Source organism: Penaeus vannamei, chromosome 5, assembly GCF_042767895.1.
Source record: "Penaeus vannamei isolate JL-2024 chromosome 5, ASM4276789v1, whole genome shotgun sequence".
NCBI lineage: Eukaryota > Metazoa > Arthropoda > Malacostraca > Decapoda > Penaeidae > Penaeus > Penaeus vannamei.
Window position 1 is genome coordinate 27,413,293 of NC_091553.1, and position 27,500 is coordinate 27,440,792.

At 45.6% G+C, this 27,500-nt stretch overlaps 1 protein-coding gene and 1 long non-coding RNA gene across 2 annotated transcripts in view; one reads left to right on the forward strand and one right to left on the reverse strand.

Moving 5' to 3' along the window:
* Positions 1 to 27,500, forward strand: part of LOC113826608 (protogenin) — a gene marked incomplete at its 3' end in the record, with an annotated part of 144,988 nt that overhangs the window by 72,385 nt on the left and 45,103 nt on the right.
* Positions 17,866 to 21,467, reverse strand: LOC138861847 (uncharacterized). The gene is made up of 2 exons (XR_011398583.1): positions 21,094 to 21,467; positions 17,866 to 18,158 (listed from the first exon to the last, which is right to left on the reverse strand). It is a non-coding gene; the product is annotated as an uncharacterized lncRNA (long non-coding RNA).

A 27,500-nucleotide genomic window follows, 5' to 3' on the forward strand; every position in this document is an offset into this window, starting at 1 on the left:
TTTAATTAATCACATAGTATTTTTTTATTTTCTTCATACTTATACTCATTTATAAATGTATATTGTTTGTATAATTATATATAGACTAGCATGTGCAGATGCATTTGCAAAACACGTGTCTGCGATACTTACATACGTAAATGCACACACATACATATATACATACATAAACATATACATACATACATGCGCGCGCACGCGCGCACACACACACACACACACACACACACACACACACACACACACACACACACACACACACACACACACACACACACACACACACACACACACACGACCACGCACGCATGCTCACACACACGCGCACACGAATACACACGCGCACGCGCACACGAATACACACGCGCACACGAATACACACGCGCACACGAACACACACGCGCACACGCACACACACGCGCACACGCCCACACACGCGCACACGCACACACACGCGCACACGCACACGCACACACACGCGCACACGACCACACACGCACACACACACGCACACGCACACGTACACACACACACACACACACACACACACACACACACACACACACACACACACACACACACACACACACACACACACACACACACACACACACTGCAGGCATAGTAAGCGTATCGCAATCCCCGGCGAAGCAGCGTAATGTTCGAGTGCGTGCGTGCGTGCGTGCGGAGTACAGACGGGTGACACGAGCGTTCCGCGGCCCGTGGAGCGCTTGCGGAGCACCTCGCCCGGGAACAGCCGTGGGACAGCGGCCGGGCTGGGAGTGTGCCGCGAACGGAGGAGTTCCGCACACCGCCAGTGGGAATCTACGCAGTTATAGGTCCATCAGACGCTCGAACCCTGGCAGCCATGGCCGAGGAGGAAGGTGCCAGCCCACGATAACTCCCGAAGCCTTTTCCGCCTTCTTGTGCCCCTTTGCGCTGTGCCCCGTACCCCGGTTGCCCCCTCGCCATGAAGCATCGTTATTGTTGCAGGGTTGCCCCATGATCAAGCATGCATTATGGATAGGGCATGGCGTCACCCTGCCCATCAGCATGGCAAGTTTGGTTTGGCAACAGATGACGAGTGTTGCCATACCGTCCCCAACGGCGGATTGATGTATTTTCCTCTCAAAACGCAAAGAACTATCAATACTAGAAACTCGTATGTATCCCTATCGTGACACGTTAGTTCCTATTAGTAGAGTAATAAAAAAAGGAGTCGGAGTTTGTAAGACGCCAATTAATGCTGGATGGTGGCAGGGAGGAGCGGCCATCTAGCGGGCGCCGGGGATACTACTTGTTCGATGGTGGTGGAGGAGGTGGTGGATGTATAGGCGATTGGTGGCTGGGGTCGGGGGCATGTTGGCATTGGGGGGTGGATGCTGCTCGGGGGGTGGAGGGAGAGAGCGAGAGTGACAGTTGTGGATGTCGAGGTTGTAGGCTTGGTAGTTTGTAGTCCAGGGTTGTGGGCGCTTTAAAACTTAGAGGTTGCTGGTCGATGACAGTCGCGTTGTCTACAGGTTTGTATCGGCAATTGGGGGTGTTGAGACCATGGTTGTGGTAATGAATGCTCGAGTGCGTGGAATAGGGGGTCTGGAAACAAATTATCGTTTAGAAAGGGGCAGGGGAGCCGGAAGTTGGTCTACCATGACGATGATGGGCTTTCAATGCAGCAAGATGGTCTCAGGTTGTTAATAGGCCTAGGGCGGGCGGTATCGATATCAACAGATTTTAAGGGAAAAGAATCGAAGAACGCTGACCTGTATCGACAGAATTGTTAGAGAACATCACTTTGTCGATGATATGAGAGTGTTAGGGTCATGTTAGTCCGAGTAAGAAGGGCAGAAATACCCTGGACACCACGCTCAGGGACCCATTGAAGACCATGGCGATAGTGTATAGCAGTCTTGTGATAATTGATTTTCTTTGTATCTCGCGCTTATAAAAAGCCCCTCATATAACAAAATACATATTATACGAAAATATATCACCGTAGAAAAACATCCGATTCTTTTTTTGTGTACGTGTTTTTTGCATCTTAGAAAGTACGCAATGTTCTGAGGACTTTTTAGTATTACCCCGCTATGGGCCCCCCGTTCACGACACGCGCCTCCGCCAGCTGGGAGAGCCGCAGTAAGACCCCTCGTCGTGGGCTACGAACTGGGTGGGGGGCGAGGACGTGAAGAAAAGAAGGAAGTTGTGAAGTCTTAAGCAAATCATTAGTAATGATGATGAATGCTTATTAAAAGATATATGGGATACTCTCGAATGCGCGTGATGAACGTAATGAGCTTCAAAATCGTTGGGATTCAAGAGTCATAAAACGGAGTGATTTTGTAATGCCGTTGCCGGTAATTAGTCTAATCCTGGAGGGAAAAAACTGGTAAACCTCGGCGCTGGCACCTTTTTTTTTGCCGCCCATAAGTCTGACTTAGTCCGATGCCATTTTCTCACGGTACCGCTGCTGCATGATACATGGGAATCAGGATGGACAGCGATCGCGTTGGCAGAGTCGCTTCTCGTGAGTGAGTGGGAGTTTTAGGGAAAGTAAATACCTTGTTGAATGCAGCAGGTCGTCCATTGGTAAAGATAACTGACATCTGGTTGTCTGTTTATTGTTGATGTTGTTGTTGTTATTATTATTATTAGTAGTAGTAGTGGTAGTAGTAGTAGTACCATTACCATTATTTTGCGCTGGATTTATTCGTTTGTATACTTTCAATATATTCTTTCCCTCTTTTTTCCTCCATGCTCTGTTTGGTTTCTTAAATTACATGAGATGCAAAGCTGATGGAGAAATGAGGAGTAAATAGGGTTCATCTCCCACAATAGTCCCTTTCCAAAGATGGACAGGAGTTGCTGTTTATCCATTAATCCTGTTAGTGTTATGACTCTTTGTTGACTACTTGCAGTGATAGTGTTTATAGCTGTGTTATGTTGTCTATGGCGTTGTAGCGTTCTTGAATTGCGCGAGATTGCCGTAATGGCCGTTCGTTTTAACGGTAGTTCTTAGAAGTGGTAGTTGTTGTCGAGACACCGGTTGCTCTGTAGCTCTCGTAACCCCAGAGCTTTCGTAGAGAGTTATTGTTGATGGAAGGGATTGGGGCAAGGGGTAGAAGGGGGTAGGAAGCCTCCGTTTCGCCCGCTGTTGTTCGTCTTTGAAGATGACCTTTCTCTAGAGGTCACGCTTAAGGTTAGACTGAAGCGGGCCTTGTAGTAGATTCCCCTTGTCGACGCTGTAGGCTTCCTTACGCCGGGGGTGTTGCACGCTGGCGGCTGGCGGGGTCGAAGGCGTGGATACCGGTTAGCGGATGATGTACAGATTCGATATTTCTCTTCATTTTTCTCCTTTTCGTTTCATGTCGCGTATTTGGCGTTGCGAATATGAAGTCGGTTATAAGCATTTAACATATCTTCATTTCTCTCTCCTTTTGGCTCCATGGCCCATAATTGGGGCTGCGAAAACGACGGTTATAAAACATGTTCTTCGTAGGTGGGTTGGTTAAAATAACGAAACATACGCCTTTGGTTCTACGCCATGCGGGAAAAGTCCTCTGTTGATCAGAGGATTTCATTCATTTATCTCTTTTTATCTTCGAGTGACGCTTCGAGTCGGCGGCCAAGCAAATGACTCCCAGATCGAGCGGTAAATACCTGTAGCGATCGCGCCCTAATGGAAAAGTGAATGGAGCTACGATGATGCAGGTGTGAGGCGATGGAAACGAGCGATGGAGCTGTGATGGATGCGCCGTGGGGGTAGGGGGAGGGGTAGTGGAGCGAGGGGATGGTCACTGCTAAGAGGTATGCAAGATTTTTTGTTTGTTTATTAATGTTTCTGTTTATTATTTTTTGTGGTTAGTTGTGCGGGAAAAAACAGGTATGCAAGATTTTTTTATTACCTATTTATTTACTTTTATATTTGTTTATTTGGGTAAGTTCTACGGGGAAAAAATTGCGATTCGAGACAGAAAAGCGTCAGGGGAAAATTTCAAGATATTTATCAGGCCTTATTATTTAATTATTTATATTTGTTTATCTATTTATTTATTTTTGGTTAATAGACAACAATAGCGATTCGAGACAGAAAAGCGTCGGGGTGGGGGTTGGGGGGATTTTCTAGATATATATGTAGGCCTATGTAATTCCTTGCTCAAGACTGCACATAGGCTTCTACGGAAACGGGAAAGGCGCCGGCCGATTCTGATTAAGGGATTCGATCTCCTGAACTTGGTGCGATAAAAAAGGATAATGAGATAAAAAAAAAATAGTGTTCAATATCACAAGACTTTTTTCTTAATCTATCTACATCTTTACCTCAATTTAAATTATTTATCCACCCAGAATACTATAAACTCTAGTTTAGACTTCTCATCTCTCTGTTCGGTCTTTGTTAAATTTGACGTGAATAAAACCACAAAAAGGGCAGAGCGATTCTCATTTTCGCTGATAATCACCTGAAATATGTTTTGGTCATATTGAAAAGTCTATTTATGATAGATGTTTCTTCTTAACTGTTCGCAAGGAGAGACGCACATGGAGTGAGGTCGATATTTTATGCCTGCGATGATAATTCGATAATTCGCTGATATGATAATGACAACAGGTTCGAGTAACACTAGAGAACGAAACAAGAAAGAGTGAAGAACGTGATTAATAGCGTGAATAACAAGAAAAGAGACTAGAGCGTGATGAATATCGTGAACAAGAAAAGAGACAGGGACGTGATAAATATCATGAATGACAAAAGAAAAGAACAAAACAAAAAAAGAAAACGAATATCGTGAATAACACAAGAAAACAAGAAAGAGATAAGAATGTTATAAATACTGTGAATGACAAGGAAACAAAACAAAGAAGAGAGAAAACGCAATGAATATCGCGAATAACACAAGAAAAAAGACCCCGAAAACGTGATAGACCTCCCAAAAGAGACAGCAAATGTAAGATCCTTAGAAAACCGATTCCCACGATCAATCATTTCATCCCAAGAATCCCAGAAGCCAAGAAGGACTCGAAGTCTTGAGGAAGGAGCGTCCGCGGGGCAGGTTAGCGACGGGGCCTCCTCGACCTCGGATCCTGTACCGCGCCTCCGAATACATCCTTCCCCGCAGCCCTGTTTTCTCTGTAAACATTATGGGAACTCTTCTGTCGACGTAACGAGGATGTAACTGGGAATGTGTATTTTTTTTCTTTTCTTCGTTATTATTCTCTTTTTTCATTTCTGTTCTTTCTTTTGTTTTCGTTTTTTTTCTTTTCATTCTCGTTTTCTTTTGTGTTTTCTTTTCTTCCATCCTTCCATCCTTTCCTTCTCCTTCTTTCTTATTTCTTTTTACGCCGCTGCCCTCTCAACGATCGTCCGTTCGCGTCACGGGGGGGAAGTGAGTTTTCTTTCAGTTCCTTGTAATGCGCACAGACGGGAAAGTGTTTTTGTTTAAGGTAATGTCTTCTCATGTTTAGGTGGATTAGTGGAAGTGATGTGGAAGGAATGTGGCTTATTAGTTGGAAATCCAGAGGGAATATTAGCTTTGTATTTATTATTATTGTTATTATTATTATTGTTATTTTATTATTGTTGTTATCATTATCGTCATTGATATTATTGTTGTTGTTATTATTATTATTATTATTGTTGTTGTTGTTGTTGTTGTTGTTATTGTTATTGTGTGATATAGGATTTATAAGAAAAAAGGCAAGGAAGATTTTATTCTCGGCCAATAATTCGCCCTTTTAGAATGAAAGGGATGTTGCGTTCCCGGCTCCTGCCATGTTGCGTAACAAGAACCGCAGATTGCAGAAGGAAAATGGGTCCTAATTTTCGGTGCCGGGATTTGCGGGCCCTAAGGAAGAATATTAAGGAAGAATTTTAATCTTCCTTATGCGACTTATTGAAATGTTGTGCGGGAGTGGTCAAAGTTGACTTATGATAAGCTTGAAAAAGTCATTTTATGAAACCCAAAAATTACAATGATCTAAGGAGGAAACGCGTCTTCAGGTTGTATCAAACGACTCGAAATTGGGAAAACGTGTTTTCTGTTTTATTTTTCTTTCTTCGTATGTTTATTCATCTTATGTTTGTTATTTTTTATTAATAGATATTATATTTTATTTATTTGTTCATTTTGCGGTGGGGGCATAACGAGATAGCATTTAAAAAAGAACTTAGAGCATTACTCCTTCCGGGAATTAACTCCATCCGCTAAACTGTTAACTAGGATTTGTAACTTCACAGTCGCACTTTCCCATAATTCTTGACTCTACTAAAGGCGTACGTTCACAGCCGCGCCTTTTTACCGAGGCCTTGTTATTCGCTTGTGAAATGAAAGCCCTCGGTGATTTTTTTCCGTCCAGGCTTGTTATTGCGGTTAATTGTTAATGATTCACATTATCGTAGAAAGTTAAATAGGTTTTGTTAGTACAATTCAGTGTCGGGAATCTTGGGGGGCTCGACCGCGGCCCGGGACCCCTCCCCGTTCTCGTGCGGCCCCGGAGGAGAGACCGCCGGGTGTGCGAATGCCTGTGGCAGTTTTTGTACCGATTTTGTACTTTTTTTTGAAAACCAGAGGGAGTTGGTATACCCTGTCTTTCTCTCCCTTCCTATCAGTCTATCTGCCTATCTATCTTTCTGTCTACCTGTCTGCCTATCTTTCCATCTTTTAATCGATCTCTGTGCTTTTCCTCTGCCACTCCCGCACCCCCCCCCCTCTCTCTCTTCTCTCTCTCTTTCTCTCTGTGTGTATCTGTATATCCTTCCATCTTTACCTATATTTGCCTCCCTCGTTCTCCCCCTCCCCCTTGCTATTCCCGTTCCCGTTTCCCTCCCCTCCCCTCTGCCCTCCCTACCTCCCTCCTTCCCTTCCTTTCCCTCTGCCCTCCCTCCCTCCCTCCTTCCCTTCCTTTCCCTCTGCCCTCCCTCCCCTCCCTCCTTCCCTTCCTTTCCCTCTGCCCAGTACCCTCTGCCCTCCCTCCCTCCCTCCCTCCTTCCCTTCCTTTCCCTCTGCCCAGTACCCTCTGCCCTCCCTCCCTCCCTCCTTCCCTTCCTTTCCCTCTGCCCAGTACCCTCTGCCCTCCCTCCCTCCCTCCTTCCCTTCCTTTCCCTCTGCCCAGTACCCTCTGCCCTCCCTCCCCTCCCCCGTTCTGTACGCCACTGATTCTGTAAAGCAATACCTCGGCTTTTTTGTGTTGTAATGTAACCCCACTACTGTAAGTTTATGTGATCTTTCTCTTTGCCTCGGCCATTTGCTTGACGTCTTTTTGCTCCCTGAAAATGACTATGCAGACTTAGCATGGATATGCATACGTACATGATTTTGTGCATACATGTGTAGACTTATACATATGTATGTATATGCATACAGACATACATGTATAGGCCTACATATATAGATATACATTAATACGTTCATGCATGTACGTATATTCTTATGAATATATATATATATATATATATATATATATATATATATATATATATATATATATATTATATATATATATATTATATATATATAAATATATATATATATATATATATATATATATATATATATATATATATATATACATATATATACACACTTTTTATTGATAATGCTCTCGTTATTATTGTAGTTATTATTGTTATTCCTATTGTTATTATTGTTGCTAGTATTATTGTTGTTAGTATTGTTATTCTTATTACAAGGTTTTTCGATAGTTATTTTAATTTTATTATGTTATTACTGATATTCTTTGGATTCATATATATTTCCTATATCTGTTATTCGAATGGTTTGAAGAAATCTGATTGCTTGTTTGAGAAGCCACAGACTTTAAGCGTATTTTATCATTATTTATTGCTACTAAAAATTTCTAATGAAATATGAACATAAAAATCGTGTGTGTGTGTGTGTGTGTGTGTGTGTGTGTGTGTGTGTGTGTGTGTGTGTGTGTGTGTGTGTGTATGTGTGTGTGTGCTCGTGTGCTTGCGTGTGCTTGCGTGTGCGTGGAAACGTATGTGTGTGTTTGTGTGTGTGTGTGTGTGTGTGTGTGCTCGTTTGTTCTCGTGTGCTTGCGTGTGCGTGGAAGCGTGTGTGCGTGTGTGTGTGTGTGTGTGTGTGTGTGTGTGTGTTTTGTAGAAGAGTAAGTTTTTAAAACTCGACTTGATAAATGTTTTTCTTTCCGGTCATTAATTGCCGGTAAATAAAGCATGGTAAATATACATGAACGTACGTTGCTTACGCCGGTGAATGGCGAGTTCCGGGCTTGAATTCGTGGCATGTGATGTGATGTGATTTTTTTTTTTTATCTCACCTACTCTTTCTTCTTCTTCCTCTTCTTTTATTATTATTAATACCATTACTTTTATTATAGGTTTTGTTATTATTATTGTCATTATTGTTATTACTATTATTATTTATTATCATTATTGTCGTTATTGTTATTACTATTATTTTTTATTATTATTATTATTATTGTTGTGAGTGTTGTATTACTTTTATTATAATTATTATAATATTGTTATTGCTGTAATTATAATTATAGTAATGATAATAATAATGATAACGATAACAGTAATGATGATGATAATAAGAATAAGGATAACGATGATAGTCATTATTATCATCATCCTCGTTACTACTACTATTTTTATTATTGTTAGTGATTCACACCCTAGCAACAGCATTTGTTTGTTTGTCTCTTGTTTACTTAAGCCACAGGATAAGAATCGCGTTCTTTGACTTTTTTGTTTGTTTGTGCGTGTGTTGGTTCATCTTACTTGTTTATTTATTCATCTAATATTCTTATGGAGTAGAGAGAAGGTTGTTGTAGTTTAGGGTCGACGACGAATGGGATTAAAAGGAGGCGAAAAAGAGGGGATTAGGAGGAGGAGGGGAAGAAGGAGACGAGAAGGAGGGGAGTAGATGGAGGAGGAGAAGGAGAAGACGAGAAAGAGGGGAGTAGAAGGAAACGAGAAAGAGGGGAGTAGAAGGAAACGAGAAAGAGGGGGAATAAAAGGGAGAAAGAAGAAGGAGACGAGAAGGAGGGGAGTAGATGGAGGAGGAGAAGGAGAAGACGGAGAAAGTGGGGAGTAGAAGGAGACTAGAAAGAGGGGGAATAAAAGGGGGAAAGAAGAAGGAGACGAGGAAGAGGAAAAGAAGGGAGACGAGAAAGTGTGGATTCGGAGGAGGAAAAGAAGAAGGCGAAAAACAAAATGAATAAAACGGACAAACACCTTCATACTCTTATGGGAACGGACGCACGTTATCGCTGAGACACCGGACACGACTTCCGGACGGGGCGCAGACAGACAAACAAAGAACCAAACAAACAGACAAATAAACAAACGGAGATTTGAGAGAGAGAGAGAGAGAGAGAGAGAGAGAGAGAGAGAGAGAGAGAGAGATGAAAGAAGAGAAGGGGGGAGGAGAGAGAGAGAGAGAGTAAAAGAGAAAGAAAAAAGAAGAGAGGGGGAGAGAGAGAGAGAGAAGAGAAGGGGGGAGGAGAGAGAGAGAGAGAGAAAGAAAAGAGAAGGGAGGGGGGAGGGGGAGGGGGGACCATGAAACCGAGTGACGCCTTGTCTCTTCGTATTTATTTTGTATTTTTGCATCTCTGATCTAATTACGTATCAATACCTTGATCATCATATCTGCTTGCAACCGGTTTGCAACGCAGCGAGGAGGAGGAGATGACGAAAAAGAAGAAGAAGAAGAAGGAAAAGGAGAAATGAATGAATAAAGGAGAAGTAGAATTAAATGGGGAAATGGAGGTGGGGTTGGGGTCTAAATGGAAGAGAAGAGGGAGAAGGTAATGGAAGGGAGATAAAAAGAGAGGGAGGGAAAGGAGAGAGGAAGAGAAGAGAGGGAGTGAAAGGGGAGAGGAAGAGAAGAGAGGGAGGGATGTGGTAGAAGACTGAAGGGAACAGGAGGGAGCATGTGAATGGAGGGGATGGAGAGGGAGAGCAAGAGAGTGAGGCGTATAATAAGGAGGGAGGAACTAGTAGAAAACTGGAGGGAAGAGAGAGGAGCAGACAGAAGGAAGGGGAGGGATAGAGGGAGAAAGATAGGGGATGGAAGGCAAGAGGATAGAAGGGAGGGAAGGAGTGTTCAAGGATGATATGGAAGAGGGAAAGGGGGTTGGAAGATGGGGAAGGAAGAAACAGTAGATGTAAAGGAAAGGGAAATATCGTTCGAAAAGCGAGGCGGGACGGAAGTAGGACCAAGAGAAAGGAAAGAAGAGAGAGCGAGTACAAATGAATTATATATATTTTTAAACACTGACGAAAAAGGAGAGGAAGGACTCGGGGTAGATAAGGGTAGATAAGGATAGCTGAAGCTAATACCGTCGAGGGTTATTTTTAGGCTTCTTAAATTACTTTTCCCGTAATTTCTTCGCTTACAAAAGAGAGAGAGAGAGAGAGAGAGAGAGAGAGAGAGAGAGAGAGAGAGAGAGAGAGAGAGAGAGAGAGAGAGAGAGAGAGAGAGAGAGAGAGAGAGAGAGAGGGGGGGGGGCGTGTGTGTGTGTAGGTAGGTAGGTAGGTAGGTAGGTAGGTAGAGAGATAGATAGAATATGTATATTTAAGTAGATATATAAACATACATTTATATCTATCTACATATGTACATGTGTGTGTGTTTGTTTGTTTGTTTGTTTTGTGTGTGTATTTGTAGGTATGTATGTTTATGTATATACACAAGTGCTCACAAAAAATTAGATCATTCGAAGGAAAGGCAGCCGAACAGCGCGCTCGTCGCCTCTCGTCGGGTGCTTTGGTAGGCCGTCGGGTTCTGTGATAGGCCGTCGGGTGCTTTGGTAGGCCGTCGGGTGCTTTGGTAGGCCGTCGGGTGCTTTGGTAGGCCGTCGGGTGCTTTGGTAGGCCGTCGGGTGCTTTTGCAGGCCGTCGGGTGCTTTGGTAGGCCGTCGGGTGTTTTTGCAGGGCGTCGGGTGCTTTTGCAGGCCGTCGGGTGCTTTGGTAGGCCGTCGGGTGTTTTTGCAGGTCGTCGGGTGCTTTTGCAGGGCGTCGGGTGCTTTTGCAGGGCGTCGGGTGCTTTGTTAGGTCGTCGGGTGCTTTTGCAGGTCGTCGGGTGCTTTTGCAGGGCGTCGGGTGCTTTTGCAGGCCGTCGGGTGCTTTGGTAGGCCGCCGGGTGCTTTAGTAGACCGTCGGGTGCTTTTGCAGGCCGTCGGATGCTTTGGTAGGCCGTCGGGTGTTTTTGCAGGTCGTCGGGTGCTTTTGCAGGGCGTCGGGTGCTTTTGCAGGGCGTCGGGTGCTTTGTTAGGTCGTCGGGTGCTTTTGCAGGGCGTCGGGTGCTTTGTTAGGTCGTCGGGTGCTTTGTTAGGTCGTCGGATGCTTTTGCAGGCCGTCGGGTGCATTATTAGGCCGTCGGGTGCTTTATTATGTCGTCGGGTGCTTTTGTAGGCCGTCATACGCATTTGCAGGCCGTCGGGTGCTTTTGCAGGTCGTCGGGTGCTTTTGCAGGGCGTCGGGTGCTTTGGTAGGCCGTCGGGTGTTTTTGCAGGCCGTCGGGTGCTTTGGTAGGCCGTCGGGTGCTTTTGCAGGCCGTCGGGTGCTTTGGTAGGCCGTCGGGTGCTTTGGTAGGCCGTCGGGTGTTTTTGCAGGCCGTCGGGTGCTTTGGTAGGCCGTCGGGTGTTTTTGCAGGCCGTCGGGTGCTTTTGCAGGCCGTCGGGTGATTTTGTAGTCCGTCGGGTGCTTTTGCAGGGCGTCGGGTGCTTTTGCAGGCCGTCGGGTGCTTTAGTAGACCGTCGGGTGCTTTTGCAGGCCGTCGGGTGCTTTGGTAGGCCGTCGGGTGCTTTTGTAGGCCGTCGGGTGTTTTTGCAGGGCGTCGGGTGCTTTTGCAGGCCGTCGGGTGCTTTAGTAGACCGCCGGGTGCTTTTGCAGGCCGTCGGGTGCTTTGGTAGGCCGTCGGGTGCTTTGGTAGGCCGTCGGGTGCTTTTGCAGGCCGTCGGGTGCTTTGGTAGGCCGTCGGGTGCTTTTGCAGGCCGTCGGGTGCTTTAGTAGACCGTCGGGTGCTTTTGCAGGCCGTCGGGTGCTTTGGTAGGCCGTCGGGTGCTTTTGTAGTCCGTCAGACGCTTTTGCAGGGCGTCGGGTGCTTTTGTAAATCGTCGGGGGCTTCTGCAGGCCGTCGGGCTGAAGACACACCTTGGAACAGGGATCGGAAGGAGCATCCTTTGTGGGTTGGTGTCTATTTTCGCTTGTCGAGGGTATCGCTAGTCCTTCTCTCTTTATTCCCCTTTGTTCTTATCACCTTTCCGTCCCTTGTCTTTGTTTTTATTTCCTCCTCTATCTCGCTTTTGCCTTTTCTTCTCCCATCCACTTCTCTCCTTTTCTCTTCCTTCCCCACACCCTTCCCTCCTACCTCTCCTCCCCTTCTCTACCCCTCTTTTATCCCCTGCCCCCCGCTCCCTCTACATTTTCCCTCCAGCCTCTCCCTTCCTCTCCCCCCTCCCCTACCCTTCCCCGTTTTTCTCCCTTTTCTCCCCCTTTTTCCCCACTTCCCTCCTCTCCTCTTCACCTCCCCCCACCCTTTAACTCCCTCTTACTATCTTTTCTCCCCTTTTATTTCCCCTGGCTTCCACTCCTATTCCACTCCCCTCCCCTCCTCTCTCGTCTTGTCCCGTCCCGCACCTTTCCCTCCCTCCTCACCTCCCGTCCCCTCACCTTTCCCTCCCTCCCCTTCCCCTCCCCCTCCCCCTCCCCTCTCCTCCCCTCCCCCCCCCCCCCTCCCCTCCTCCCCAAAGCCAGTGGCCCTCGCCTGACGTGAGTAATTCTTAATCGGCGCTCTATTAGGAGAGCTCCCACCGATTTGTTGTCGATTTATGTGACCTTGGGTGATATTAAAGATTTGGGAAGATTTCCGTCTCAGTTCGGAGACGGGGGAAGGGGAGGTAGAAGAGGGGAGGAGAGGGAGGGAGATGGGGGAAGGTGGGTAGAAGGGAAGGGAGAGGGGAAGGAGGGAAGGGGAGGTGGGGGAGGGAGAGGGAGAGAAATTATTGGATGTGGAGTTCTTTACGCTATCTCGCCCGGGGAACATTTTATGGATCGGTATGTTTTAAGGACCTTATTTTCGTGGGGGGTGGGGAGAGGGAAGGGGAGGGAGGGAGGAAGGGAGGGGCGAAGAGGGAGGAGTGGGCAGTGGAGCGAGAGGGAGAGAATGAATGAAGGGAGGAAAGAAGGAATGAAAGAAAAAGAAGGAAGATGGAGGGGAGTGGGGAGAGGAGGGAGGGGAAAGGAGTGGGGAGAGAAGGGGAAGGGGAGTCGGAGGGAGGCGTGAGGCGGGGAGGAAGGGGGATGAGGGTGACCTCAGGAGGAAGAGGGACAAAGGGGAGGGGGGCGGGAGGTTGACTTATCCTTTGCAGAAATGAGGGAGCTCAGCTGAATGGGTGTTTTCAGGAGGGGGAGGGAGAGCGGTACATGTGGGAACCCAAAAGATGCACACGCACGCACACGCGCGTACGCTCGCGCTCATACACACACCCGCGCGCGCTAGAAACGGGGATTGTTATGTAATTTATTTCGTTGACTTGAAAGGTATTACAGATTGTTATACTCTTTCCCGTAAAGCAAAAAAAAAAAAAAGTAAATAGCTGCGAAAGGAGAAAGATGACTTAACCGAAAGAATAGTAATGAATGGAGAACAACAGTAATAGAAGAGAAGATGCATCTTTTTTCTTCCTTTCTTCCTTTTTCATGGCCCGCCAAGGGAAGCAATTCTCGCGGGATATCCTTGCCAGGAAACAGGTATAATGTTCAATCCCACAAGGCTGCTGCAACCCTTCGTACTGTAGCTATGGTTACACCCGAGGGACAAGAACGCCTATCGTTTCGTCTGTTGTGTTTGTTTCCTTTTTTCTTTTTTGCTTTTGTTTTTTTGCTTTTCCGGATCTAAGGGAGCACTTTATGCGTAGAATAGATCATCTATCCCGTCCGAATGCGATTGCGCAGTAGGAAAATAGAGCTTTCGGGTGGAAGGGAGTCCGCAAGACCCTCCGTCCGCCTTGTCAGAGCGTCAAGTCCTCCCTCGGACGTAGTTGAGGTCGTCGACGAGTCTCGTTGCATAGCGGAGGATGGGCGGCAAGGTAGCTTTGTGTGATGTATAGCAGCGAGGCCGGGGCGGGAGGAGAGAAGAGTGTGAAGGGGAACACCACGGGGAAGGGAAGGTATGCGGGTAGCCTATGCAACACAAGGAACCCTCTGTCCATTTAGCTGTGTGCCAACCCCTCGGCCGCGACCACCCGCCACATATCGACACACCATAGATAGCGGGATTCGCCTACCGCCAGGGCCGTCCTTCGCTTGGGCAAGGCACATGGCCATGTTAACGCGATGCACCCCTCGCCAGGTACTCCATATTTATTAATCCCCCATTTAAGAGTACATGTGCGTCCGCGGGAACTCACGGACCTGAACTGCGTTAGGGGGATGCGGGACAGGGCCAAAAGGGGCCGAAGACAAAGTGCGCTCTTGTTGTAGGGTGGAGCGGGCGAGAGCGAAGTCATTGATGTTAGGTAACGGTGATGGAGTGGAGGAGTGACGTAAGAACGGGGAGAGACGTCTGGTAATGGTCATGTACGGGGAGCGGATGGAGGGTAATGGTGGCAGAGGTTGGGACCTTCTGCGAGCGGGGGCCATTATATGTCCGTAATGACACGTGCTATTATAGTCATTAGTGCGTAGTTGATTTGAATTAAAGCCGCGCTCAGATGTTGAGTTGTTAATAGCTTCGTTGATGTTTCTCTTCAGGTACCCGGCCCGTACTCCGTATAATGAATAAATGAAACCAGCGGCGAGGAGGGCCATAGACTGATGCTAATGCAGGGCACAGACAAATGACGGCAATCAGAGAGGGAGGGGCGGAGAGGCCCGGATGGAAGGGGGCGGGGCGGGGGGCGGGCCAGGCCGGGTCCGACGTAGATGACTTTGGCGACCCGCTCGGGTTTTGTCTTCGGGAGGTTTTGTGGGAATGCTGACCGGCCGGGCGGCGCTGGGCGGGGGCGGCGGCGGGGCGGAGGGAATGGCGCATGATACGCCGCGCGTGTGTGTGGAGGGGTGGGCTGCGTATATATATATTTTTATCCTCCCTCCATCGGGGTGAGTTGCATATATGTATATATATGCATGTGTTTGTTAGCCTGTCTATATGTGTACCTATATAAAATAAATATCTCCGCATCTTTGTCTGTGCAAAGTCACCGTCCATGTAAGATAAGGTCACCCCCCATGCAAGCCCAGGTCACCCACCTAGGAAGCCGAGGTCATCGTCCTAGCGACTTAGGGCACCGACTCCTACCACTGGTTTTCACCGGAAGTGAGGAGAAGCGTCAGCGACACCCACACAGGTGAAGCATCGGACTTTGAACTTCAGCAAAGCGCCCGATAATGAACGAGAAAGAGTTCATGGCAACAGTTGCAATGGCTTGCCTTCGTTTTATCTAATAATAATGTAGTGTTCATTAGGTTTGAACATTGGGTCAACGTACAGGCAACGATCCACACTAATGAAGCGCGGGATTTTTTATTGTAGTTACAAAGTTTTCTAAACGTCGTCGGATGTTTTACACGTTCACATCTCTTCATTATTTCATAGCAGAGTAAATAGGTTTATTGGAAAGTAAATAGTTTTTTTAAGAAAGTAAATAGCTCTATAAGTAGGTAAATAGCTCAATAGGGAAGTAAACAGCTCTAAAGAAAGTATTAGCTGTATACAAAAGTACGTAGTTCAATAGGAAAGTAAACAGGTCTGTAGGGAAATAAATAGCGCTACAAGAAAGTAATAGCTCTGTAGGAAAGTAAACAGGGCTATTGGACTGTAGATAAAGGTCTGTTAGTCGTGCGATATTCCGAATACGGTTTTGCGCCACCTGTTGTGACATTTCTCACGCGAAAAACCTTCGGATCGAAATGTAAAATGTATGTAAATGAAAAAAATGTTTCTATTTTCTGAAAGGATTGTTTTTGTTTGTGAAAAAATCATAATTACGTTTGATTATGTTCATTTTTGTTATTTAACAAAGATTTGCAATAAATGTTTTCGGCTATACAAAATAAATGTTCATAGTTACATCTAATTATTAAAAAAAAAAAAAAGAAAAAGAATAACAGCTTCCAACGTAGGAGCTAAATATAATAATAAAAAAAAAGTGGACTACAGGAATTGAACCCCAAGAGCGGTCTCAGATTATTATGCAAAAAATTATAATAACATATGATTATGCAAAAATATGATCAGTTTTGATTTTGCATAGAACTACAATAATTATTTTCGAATGTGCAAAAATCTCTATCATTATTTTATCTAAATTATTATTATTATATCTGAATGATTATATTTGATTATACAAATGAATGTAATTACCCCAAGAATAAAAATCAACAGTTTCCAACCTAGAAGAAAATATGAACGAAACAAATGGACGAGAGGAACTGAATCCCAAAGAGCTGTTTCAAATGACTGACACTTACACTTTTTTCTTTTTTTTCATCTTTTTTCACATTGCATGATGCAAGAGACGGATGATATTGAACTCTGGTCCCTCGCGCCTCTTCTGCTTTTACAAACGCTTTGGGAATAAAGTGTAGCTTCGTTCTTTTTCCTTCTTTTTTCTTTTTTTATTTTCTTTTTTTATCAATCGGTCTGGTTTTGTTGGTGTTGGTAACTGATTTTTGAAAAAAAGAATTGATAAGGCTTTGTTGGTAATTACAACAATGATTTTTTAGATAAATATAGGTTTTGTTGGTAATATTAACTGTATTTTTTAAGTAATATAGATTTGTTGGTAATGGTAATGATGATCATTCTGATTGATATAGTTTTGTTGATATTTGGAACATCATCATCACTGCTTCTACAACCAGTTAAAAGTCGTTGATTTTCAGTACATCAAAATGAAGCAAGTCAATCAGTCAGTGGGTTAGTCAGTCAGTCAGCCAGGTAATCAGCGAGTCAGCAATCAACCAGTAAGTCAGTCAGCTTGCTAGCCAGTTAGTCGGTTTGTCAGGCAGTCAGTCAGTCAGCCTTTTCATCAGTTAGCCAATCAATCAGTCAGCCAGTCAATTATCCTGCTAGTCAGTTAGTCAATCGGTTAGTCAGCCAGTCATTGAGCTTCTAGCCAGTTAGTCAACCTTGCCAATCCGTCACGTTAGCCAGTCAATCAATCAGTCGATTAATCAGCCAGTCAATCAGCTTGTTAGTTAGTCAATCTGTCAGCTTGCTAGCCAGTCACTCGAGTCATCCAGTCAGTCGGTTAGTCAGCCAGCCAGAAAGTCAGTCACACAAGTCATCCAGTCAGTCGGTTAGTCAGCCAGCCGGAAAGTCAGTCAGCCTGTCAGCCAGTCAATCAGCTTGAAAGCCAGTCAGCTAGTCGGTCAATCAGTCAGTCCAATCACCGCCACCATTCATAACTGTATTCTCCAACTCCCCTATATAATCGCCTGGAAAACCAGAATTTAGCTACTGAAGATGTCTCCGCCGTCAGACCGGTGGGGCGGAGGGAAAAAAATTGTGCCCGCTTTGGCAAACCGGTACTGCCCTCTGTGCGAAAATGTGCTGGTGGTGGTGGGGTCTCTCTCTCTCTCTCTCTCTCTCTCTCTCTCTCTCTCTCTCTCTCTCTCTCTCTCTCTCTCTCTCTCTCTCTCTCTCTCTCTCTCTCTCTCTCTCTCTCTCTCCCTCTCTATCTCTCTCTCTCTTTCTATTTGTCTGTCTGTCTATCTGTGTCTGTCTGTCTGTCTCTCTCTCTCTCTCTCTCTCTCTCTCTCTCTCTCTCTCTCTCTCTCTCTCTCTCTCTCTCTCTCTCTCTCTCTCTCTCTCTCTCTCTCTCTCTCTCTCTGTCAGGGGTTTTTGTGTTGCCCTGATTTGGTGGGTTATGGAGACACTATTCTGGTTCAGCTGTTTATTGATAGGAGGGGGCTGGAAGGTAGCGTGGCGCGGGTTATGGTGGGCAAGGAAGCCCAAGAGGGGCGCCGAGCGGGGCGCGCGTGGGGGAGCGCCCCCAAGGAGAGGTGTGGTCAGGGCCGTGGGCCCCGGTCAAGTGTCCTGGGTCAACTGAGCTGTAGGTTTCGAGCGCTGGTCGCGGGTCCCTAGCAGTGGAGACGCGGAAAGGAAACCCTTGTTCCTCAGATCGCTCGGCATACGCTACAAACCGTCGCCCCCGACGGGATGAATCTGGCTCTGAAAAAAAGCACACCAGAGGCAGAGACAGGGCGAGAGACAGGAGGGCAAACAGGGGGGGGGGGGGTTGTGTTATAGCAGGGGCCGTAATCAAGATATATCAGATTGCAAAGATTGTTATTACAAATATTTTCATGAATTTTCAATTTTTATTATATTTTTTCAATAATTCACTGTCCAAAGATAGACAGAGGAACATGCTTAGGGAGACAATTACAATAGTCCGCGAAGACTTGCTTGAGTTGCAATTGTCTCAGAGAGCAGGAAATGAAAATCTACAAGAGATTAGCATTGTGCAAAACTACAAAGGAAGCAAAAGGTGTCGCAGTCCGCAAGGACTTGTCTTGAACGACGAACTTCCTTGGAAAAAAGAAAAAAATGCAACAATGCAGAGTTCAGAAGTGTGCAGTGCAATAGTGCATACGGTATACGTCTGACTAATAGTGATTGTATCTCATTTCATTGAAGTCTATCACACGTCACCAAGAGCAATTTGAGGCAAAGCAATAATGAAAACAGGTAATGCAGTCCTCATACTTCGGGAGCGACTCATTACAACAAAATATACTTTCTCAAGACAACATTTGCACGGAAAAACGTAATGCAAGATAAGAATACACGGTTGGCGCAAGTCGGTTATCTTCCGGAGACAGTACGCATGTAATTCTTGTACAATTAACGTTTTTTTTTGCGGGATGATGTGCGCATGTGGCTGCGTGAGTGCGTAGACGAGTTGAGTTAATGGGTGGGAGTTATGAAATGAGTGAGTCAGAGTATAGCACACGAGTAGAAAATAGAATGCTGATAGATTTTGTTAGTCATTAGTAAGTAAGGCGAGAGTGAGTAAAAAAGGAATAGGATGGCGTGGAAGTTGGAAGAAATAAGCGAAGGGGAGGAGGAGTGGGTGGGTGGGAGGCTAAGGATAGGATGGGGTGGGGTGGGGTTTAAAAGAGGTATGGGTGAGGATGGGGGGTGGGGTTAGGTATGTTAGGTTGGGGTGGCAATGTGGATAGCGCTTAATGAAAATAGTCGCCGATCTGACTATACGAAAAAAACATTCACACTAATAACAAAGAACTTACGTTAATTTCAATATTAATCAACTACTATGCGAAATCATAAAAATGGTACTTTAATAAGTACGTAAAATGAATGAAACGGTGACTGGTTTGGGCCAGCTTCCCTGAGACAACTGACCCGAAAGACAACCCTCGTGGTTGTAAATGATGCTTAAAATAAATTCCCTGAGGAAGGTGATGACGTGATGACCCAACCGTAGAAGGGACACATCATCCAGCTCATACGCAGACTGCAATTGGGTATCCACCTTGGGGTATACCAGCGAAAATCTCACGTATAGCGATAAGAATGCGCGGCGCGGCGCGTAGATCGCCTCTTGCGATGTGTGCATCTTTGCACGTACAGAACAACTTAACATTAATTATCTTAACCTAATTACATGTCCATACCCAGCTGTGGGTCGTCACCAAGGACCATGTAATAATGATGAGGTGAGGTTCGTGATTAAGATAAACGAAAATCAGGAACAATATGAAATCGTAGTAGCTGTATAATATAATCAGTCTCTAACACGGAGATAGCTTAATAAGATATAAATACAAATAGCTTGAATGTAATTTAAGTTGGGCGAAGTCAGATGGTGGGGAGGGGTATTTTACCTGAGTAAGGTCAAGTGAGGTCATTAACCAAATATACGTTAAAATAGCAAGAGCTAGTATATACGAGACTAAATAATATTGTGAAAAACAAGTACACAATAATCAAATTACAGATAAATGAACATGAATAATTAAAGAAAAAAACATATCTATAAAGAAGGCGAATAATTATCGAAATATACTTCGGAATATGAACAAATATACTATAATAATAACGTAAAAACAATTCGTTGAATTATGCTAGTATTATTATAGTTCCCGATATATTCATGCAAACCGGAAGTAAATTCATCACTTTGTCTTAATACGTTGATAACGGGATAATGATAAAATCACAATGTTATAGGACCTGACTTGATTTCACCTGAACAACCATGAGTGAGGTCATTCGCACTATAAAACGAATATAACACTTTATATATAAAAAAAATATTAAAGTTATTCATATAAACATACAAATGAGCAAGGCACACTGTTTTTGTATAAATATAGATACGAAAAGAAAAAATATAAAACGTTATCACTGCAAAAAATAATTTAACACTAGCGGACTAGAAATATTGAAAATAGGTAGAAAGGAAGGGGGGATTAACGGGTGGGGGTTAAGAGAGAGGGAGGGGGTTTAGGATGGTAGTGATAGTAATAGCGGGAGTTTAAGGAACGGGTATAGGTGGGAAGCGTCGGGAAAGAGAACAAGTTTGTTCATAATTTAACTGAATTATTTAAATATTCCAAAATATCCCACAAACGCATATTTAAACCGAGCCTAAATAAATGCACTTAGTAATATGCCAAATTGACGTTGATATAGCGTCGGTTTATACACTGTAAGATAATAAGAATAAGAAAATATACCAAATATATGGCAATACTTGTAACTCTAGCCACGTGGCTTAGTATGATTAATTTAAAGAAAAATGCACGGCCTAGTTCACCCACATAAATGAAAGATTTAAGCATTCCTAACGATTTATGCTAACTAGGCTAGCATGAGAGTTAGAAAAAAACACGCCAAAGAAAGAAAATGCACTCTCGCAAGTGATAAAAATGGGGATTGATTCCCTTAAAAAAGCGACGATCTACCATGACGAGAAAAAAAAAACAGGGTAGATAACAGAAAGAAGAAGAAAATGCACTGTGCACGAACACTTTAGTAGATATTTGAAAAAAAAATCACTGCACTTTGTGAAAAAACGGCATGCACACATAGGCGAAGAAAGGGGAAAGAAAAGGAAAATTGCCAATGGTGTACTTACAGTTTTTCGGAGGCTTGTTGTTCGTGTCATCCGCCGCTTGCCACCAGTTGTCAGGGGTTTTGTGTTGCCCTGATTTGGTGGGTTATGGAGACACTATTCTGGTTCAGCTGTTTATTGATAGGAGGGGGCTGGAAGGTAGCGTGGCGCGGGTTATGGTGGGCAAGGAAGCCCAAGAGGGGCGCCGAGCGGGGCGCGCGTGGGGGAGCGCCCCCAAGGAGAGGTGTGGTCAGGGCCGTGGGCCCCGGTCAAGTGTCCTGGGTCAACTGAGCTGTAGGTTTCGAGCGCTGGTCGCGGGTCCCTAGCAGTGGAGACGCGGAAAGGAAACCCTTGTTCCTCAGACTCTCTCTCTCTCTCTCTCTCTCTCTCTCTCTCTCTCTCTCCCCCCTCCCCCCTCTCTCTCTATCTCCCCCTCTCTCTCTATCCCCCTCTCTCTCTATCCCCCCTCTCTCTCTATCCCCCCTCTCTCTCTCCCTCTCTCCCCCAGTTAACGTCACGGCACCATAGTGTCACAGACCTGTCAGTTGTTTACTGATCCTGTGCTTGACAATACTCATAAAATCATAAGTTCGAGAGTGAAACAAAGAAATAGCAGTAAAATTAATAGTGAAAGATCTTACACTCACAGATGTGCTGTGCGTACATATACCGTAGGCGACCCGAGTGTGTCGTTGTTTATTTTCAAAGAACTGGCACTCAGGTCCGCTCCTGCGTGGTCGGGAAGTAACCGCGCCCACTGCTAGGACGGCCACGACGCATCGCATGGAAACAGAGGGAAGATACCATATTCTTAATAAGGAAGCTATTGGTAGGGCCACTGAAAGAACGAGAAAAAAAGCAAAAAGGCTGTTATCTGCTTCAGTGGAGGTCACGCCCCACGGACACAAAATTTCACACGCTTGGCGATAAATATCGATGGGTCTCTCAGGTATTAAAAATGGACCTTTATAATAGAACACGAATAGAGCTAAAGATTGGGAGAAATTATTTATGTGTAAGATGCAAGAACGAACAAATTTTTCCCCATACTACAGCGATTGGTACAAATGGTGAATTGCTGGAAAAAGCAAAGGTTTTCGGGAAAGGAAAATGTCATTGTGTTCGATGTTCCAAAGGAAATTGAAACATGAAATGACAACAGAAACGAACGTGTCATTCATGCAAAACGCATAAAAGTTAACGGAGTGATGACCCAGAGTCATCATAACGTATAAGGATAAAAAATATATATACTTATTTGGAAGTCCCCAAACCTATTAAAATGGCTGCGGGCACGGCACCCTTTAGGCGTGCCATCTACAAATCCCTATACCCATTTTGTTCTAATTGCTCAAAGGGGGACATGGAGCACGTGCATGACCACGAGACGCATCACGGTGCCGATACTGCGCTCTTTCTTAGGAAAGTTCAGAGTTCGCAGAAAAGATTTCCGAAGGTAGAAATGTTCCTCGGAAATGCGTGAACTGCCGACAAGAGCATAAAATTAATTCAACACTGTGTGTATACTATCCGAAGGATAGGAGGATAAACAGCCAAAAAAGCAGGCAGCCCTCCCCCAGAGGAAATCCATCCCAGCCCCGCGCCTTGGTGATGTGGGGGAATTCCCACACCTGCAGAGGTCAACAGTGATGGCTCCCAAATGCAGGACATGGCACCGGCCACAGTACCAGCACCAACAGGAGCAACAGCCCCATCAACTCAAGCGCCACTACCAGCTTCAGCACCAGCTGCAGCTCCAACCGATTACCACCAGCTTCTGCACCAGCATCAGCACCAGTTCCAGCATTAGCACCAGCTCCAGCTCTAGCACCAGCCGCAGCTCAACCCTCACTGGAGCAGAATAAACAAGAGACCAACGGAGAAATAAAGGATATGTTCGGCAGACGAAGCAGATGACGTTTATGATACAACAACAGAAAGCTCAGCAATCTCAATTCCAGGAGACGTTGTTCGCGCTCCTCCTCGATCAACAGCAGCACCAACCTGCAGTAGTGGGCCTTGGTAATGGTCAAGCAATCAGTGTCTCAAAATAATCTCTTGAAAATGTATTCCAATTATTTATTATATGAACCCTATCATAGACTCTGTTCTCGTCTTTGATATGATTAGTGATATAAAAGTTTGTTTTTTTCATCTAGATGATATACTATTAATGCAGTGCGGATGGCACAGCCTTTCAGGCATGTATATAACACTAGTGTCTGACTGATCGCATTCTACATAAATAGAATCATAGCCAGTTTGGATAGATGCTTTTGTATCTTACCCTGGCTTTTTGCAGGGCATGTACACTGTTCTGTTAATTAATGTTATCAAATCAATCAAATCTCTCCTCTCTCTCTCTCTCTCTCTCTCTCTCTCTCTCTCTCTCTCTCTCTCTCTCTCTCTCTCTCTCTCTCTCTCTCTCTCTCTCTCTTCTCTCTCTCTCTCTCTCTCTCTCTCTCTCTCTCTCTCTTCTCTCTCTCTCTCTCTCTCTCTCTCTCTTTCTCTCTCTCTCTCTCTCTCACTCTCTATCTCTCTCTCTCTCTCTCTCCCTCTCTCTCTCTCTGTTTTCTCTCTCTCTCTCTCTCTCTCTCTCTCTCTCTCTCTCTCTCTCTCTCTCTCTCTCTCTCTCTCTCTCTCTCTCTCTCTCTCTCTCTCTCTCTCTCTCTCTCTCTCTCTCTTTCTCTCTCTCCCTCTCTCTCTCTCACCACTCTCTCTCTCTCCCTCTCCTTACTCTCTCTCTCTCTCTCTCTCTCTATTACTCTCTCTCTCTCTCTCTATTACTCTCTCTCTCTCTCTCTCTCTCTATTACTCTCTCTCTCTCTCTCTCTCTCTATCTCTCTCTCTCTCTCTCTCTCTCCGTGTGTCTCCTATTTCTCTCTCTCTCCGTCTCCTATTTCTCTCTCTCTCTGTCCCTTATTTCTCTCTCTCTGTCCCTATTTCTCTCTCTCTGTCCTTTTCTCTCTCTCTCTGCCTCCTATCTCTCTCTCTCTCTCTCTCTCTCTCTCTCTCTCTCTCTCTCTCTCTCTCTCTCTCTCTCTCTCTCTCTCTCTCTCTCTCTCTCTCTCTCTCTCTCTCTCTCTCTCTCCGTCTCTCTCCGTGTCCGTTCCCGTTTAGGTGACGACAGATCAGTAATTACTAATGAAATTAATATTAGTGATAGTTAAAACAAATTTTGTATAACGGTACTAATGATTACTTCAACGATATTTCTAGCTGCGGTAAGTTGACGATGTTTTGGAAGAGAATGATAAATTATGAGGAGAACGAAGCAATTAAAAGCAATGACTGTAATCACGGTGTTTTGACATCGGGATGTGCATGAGTGTCATGTCACGCTCATCACCATTATCGTCATTAGAAGCAGCTTGATCAGTAATTTGCGTAATTATATGATTATAAGAGTGCTGGAGGCAGTGGTAATGGCGTTGGTGAGTAATGATGATTTTGAGAATAATGATGGTGATAATAATGATAATAATAAAAGTAATAATAGAAATACTATTAATGATACTTATAGTAATAATAATGATAATGATGATAATTATGATAATGGCAATGATAATTATTATTACTACAACAATAAAGATAATGATAGAAATTGTAATGATGATTATAATAGTGATAGTAATGGTAATGATAACATTGATAATAATATTAGTAGTAAGAATACTTATAATAGTAATGGTGACAATAATACTAGTAGCAATAAAAATTGTGATAATGATAATGATGATCATAATGAATAACAGCAACAGTAACACAACGACTTCCGCTCGCACAAACCGCTGTCAGTTCGAGGTGTCGGTGTATGGAAGACAACGGCGCAGCGATAAAGTAATTTGGGATCCGGGGAAGGAGGGGGGGGAAGATTTACCCCAGCCGTAGCCAGAATGTTTAGTATTGTTTATTTATTTGTGGTTCAGAAATGCCGTCTAGTTTCTTGCGGGAAATACGGGAGAATGCAAGTACTCCTTGGTCCTTCGTACACCATGTCTTTAGTTCCCTTGTTCGTATTTGATGTTATTTTACCGTGAGACGATTTAGGTTCGTATCCGTATTGGGCATTATTTCCCGAGACGATTAGGGACCGGAAGGAGAGTAGAATTGGGTCGCAATCAATAAATTTCCAAATGGGTGTGGTGGTTGGCGCTTGGGGGCGAGGGGGTGCGGAGGAGGGGGAGAGGGGAGGGGGAAAGAGGAGGAGAAACGGGGGATCCGTCCTACGCCTCGGTCACCTTGTCATTAGGCCTACCGTGGCGATAGGCCTCGTGTGCGTGCCACTGCTCGCCAGGAGACCGACTGCACGTTTCCCTTCCTTCCCGTCCCCCTTGCCAGCATCTCGCTTCTCGGGCGAAACAAGGAGGGTGAGGAAGGAAGCTGCACCCCTACCCCCCTTAACGAGGGAAGGGGGCCACTGATAAGGGGCAGCGGGCACCGGAGGGCCAACGGCAACTCCCACAGAAAGAGAGTTAGTTGTCCCACCACTGCCCGCAGCCGCCTCCCGCCCGCACGCCTCTACGCACGTTCGACAGTTCAGGAGTATGAGGCAGCGCTCACACAAACACCATGTTGCCACATACTCCGCTGCCACATACTCTGTTGCCACATACTCCCTTGCCACATACTCTGAGAAGGAACTCACTCAGGGTGTAGGGGTGTATACAGAGGGAGAGGAGGGCGAGGAGAGTTCTTGGGGAAGGGGGACGGTTCGCCAGCAAGGGAAGAAGGGAGATGGAGACCTCAAAGTCGAGTCGAGAAAGGGAAAGGAGAGAGTAATGTGTATGTGTGCGCGCGCATGTATGTACGTATGTGTGTGTATGTATGTACGTAGACATCCATTCATCCTTATTTATATTTTTGTGTCACGTTGGCATGAGCTGTGACAATTGCCAATTATGCGAAGGGACGACGCCTCTGTCACCTCCTCTCTCCCCCGCGGCCGGTGACTGATGACGGGTGAAAAGACAAGCAGTCTGTAACCACGGCTCGCGCGAATCGCCGAGACGAATGGTGGCCGTGAGGAATATAATTTCTCTCTCTCTCTCTCTCTCTCTCTCTCTCTCTCTCTCTCTCTCTCTCTCTCTCTCTCTCTCTCTCTCTCTCTCTCTCTCTCTCTCTCTCTCTCTCTCTCTCTCTCTCCCCCCGTCCTTCTCCGTCCCTCCCTCTCCCTGCTCCTGCCCCTCCCATTCCCTCCCCTTCCCTCTCCCTGTTCCTGCCCCTCCCCTTCCCTCTCTCCCTCTCTGCCCCTCCCACTCCCTCTCCCACTCCCACTCCCGCCCACTTACACGCACTAGTAACCTGATGCAACCAAATGAACGTGGAGCAGGACGCTCTGGAGGAAAAAGACGCCGTGAGGAAGGGAGAGAGCTTCGGCGGCCTTTCGAAGAGTGCTTTCCCAAGCGATCACAAAGCTGCGTCCAGTTGCCTGCTCGTCGCCCGCACTGATGTGGCGGTCGGCCTGCGTTGATGGCCATGAGAGCGACGTTATGAGGACAAGACGCTGGAGGAAGGAGTAGGACGGCCGCGACGACACGAGCGGGTGAGGAGGGATCGCCCCGCCAGGAAAGAGCAGGCCGGCACAGTGCCAGATGGGGGAAGTAAGAAGTCCAGGGTCGAAGTGGCACCCCACCCTCAGCCAGCATCAAGGTCAAGGTGGCAGCTTGCCGTCGACTTTGCTGCCAAGGTCAAGGTGACGGCGCGGGGAAGGCGAAGGGCAGGGAAAGTACCTCCCTCGCGCGGCGGCACAAGAAGCCTCGCGCTGCACGTCGCCTCTCGCATGGGCCTATTTGCTTCTGTTTGCGTTCCGCCGGCGCTTCTTTCCAAGTCGGAAAAGATACTGCGGGTTGTAAGAGACAGACCAAGCTTGTGAATTAGATAGAGGGACATCCTGCTTGCGCAATTGCTAGTTGTTTCCGCACACGAAAATGCTGCAGTGCATTTGTTTTTGGTTTTCTTTTTATTTGAGGGGCCATAGGTCCATTACTTAAACACATATTTCTTGTTATGTTCCTTCTCTCCGATACGCAAAGCATGTTATATAAAGTGGCGAGTTTCTTCCCGTTGATTATAAACACGAAGGATAATTGTAGCCGAAAGCGTCATAACCTAACTGATGTTACTCTTTTCCGCCGAATTGCATAATGGAAAGCAGACACAGCAATCACGCGCCCTGGCGGTAAACATTCCAGGAAGTTTGAGAAACAAAATTCGGCTGCAAACCTGTTTGACTGATCTTACTCCTTTTAAACATCGATTCAAGATTCCTTTATACAGTGATTCTAGACTCCTCTAAACACTGCATCCTGACTCATTTAAACGACGATTCTAGATTCCTTGAAACAGTGGTTCAAGACTCCTCTAAACACTGGATCCAGACTCATTTAAACAACGATTCTAGACTCCCTTAAACCACCCCTTTCCCTCAG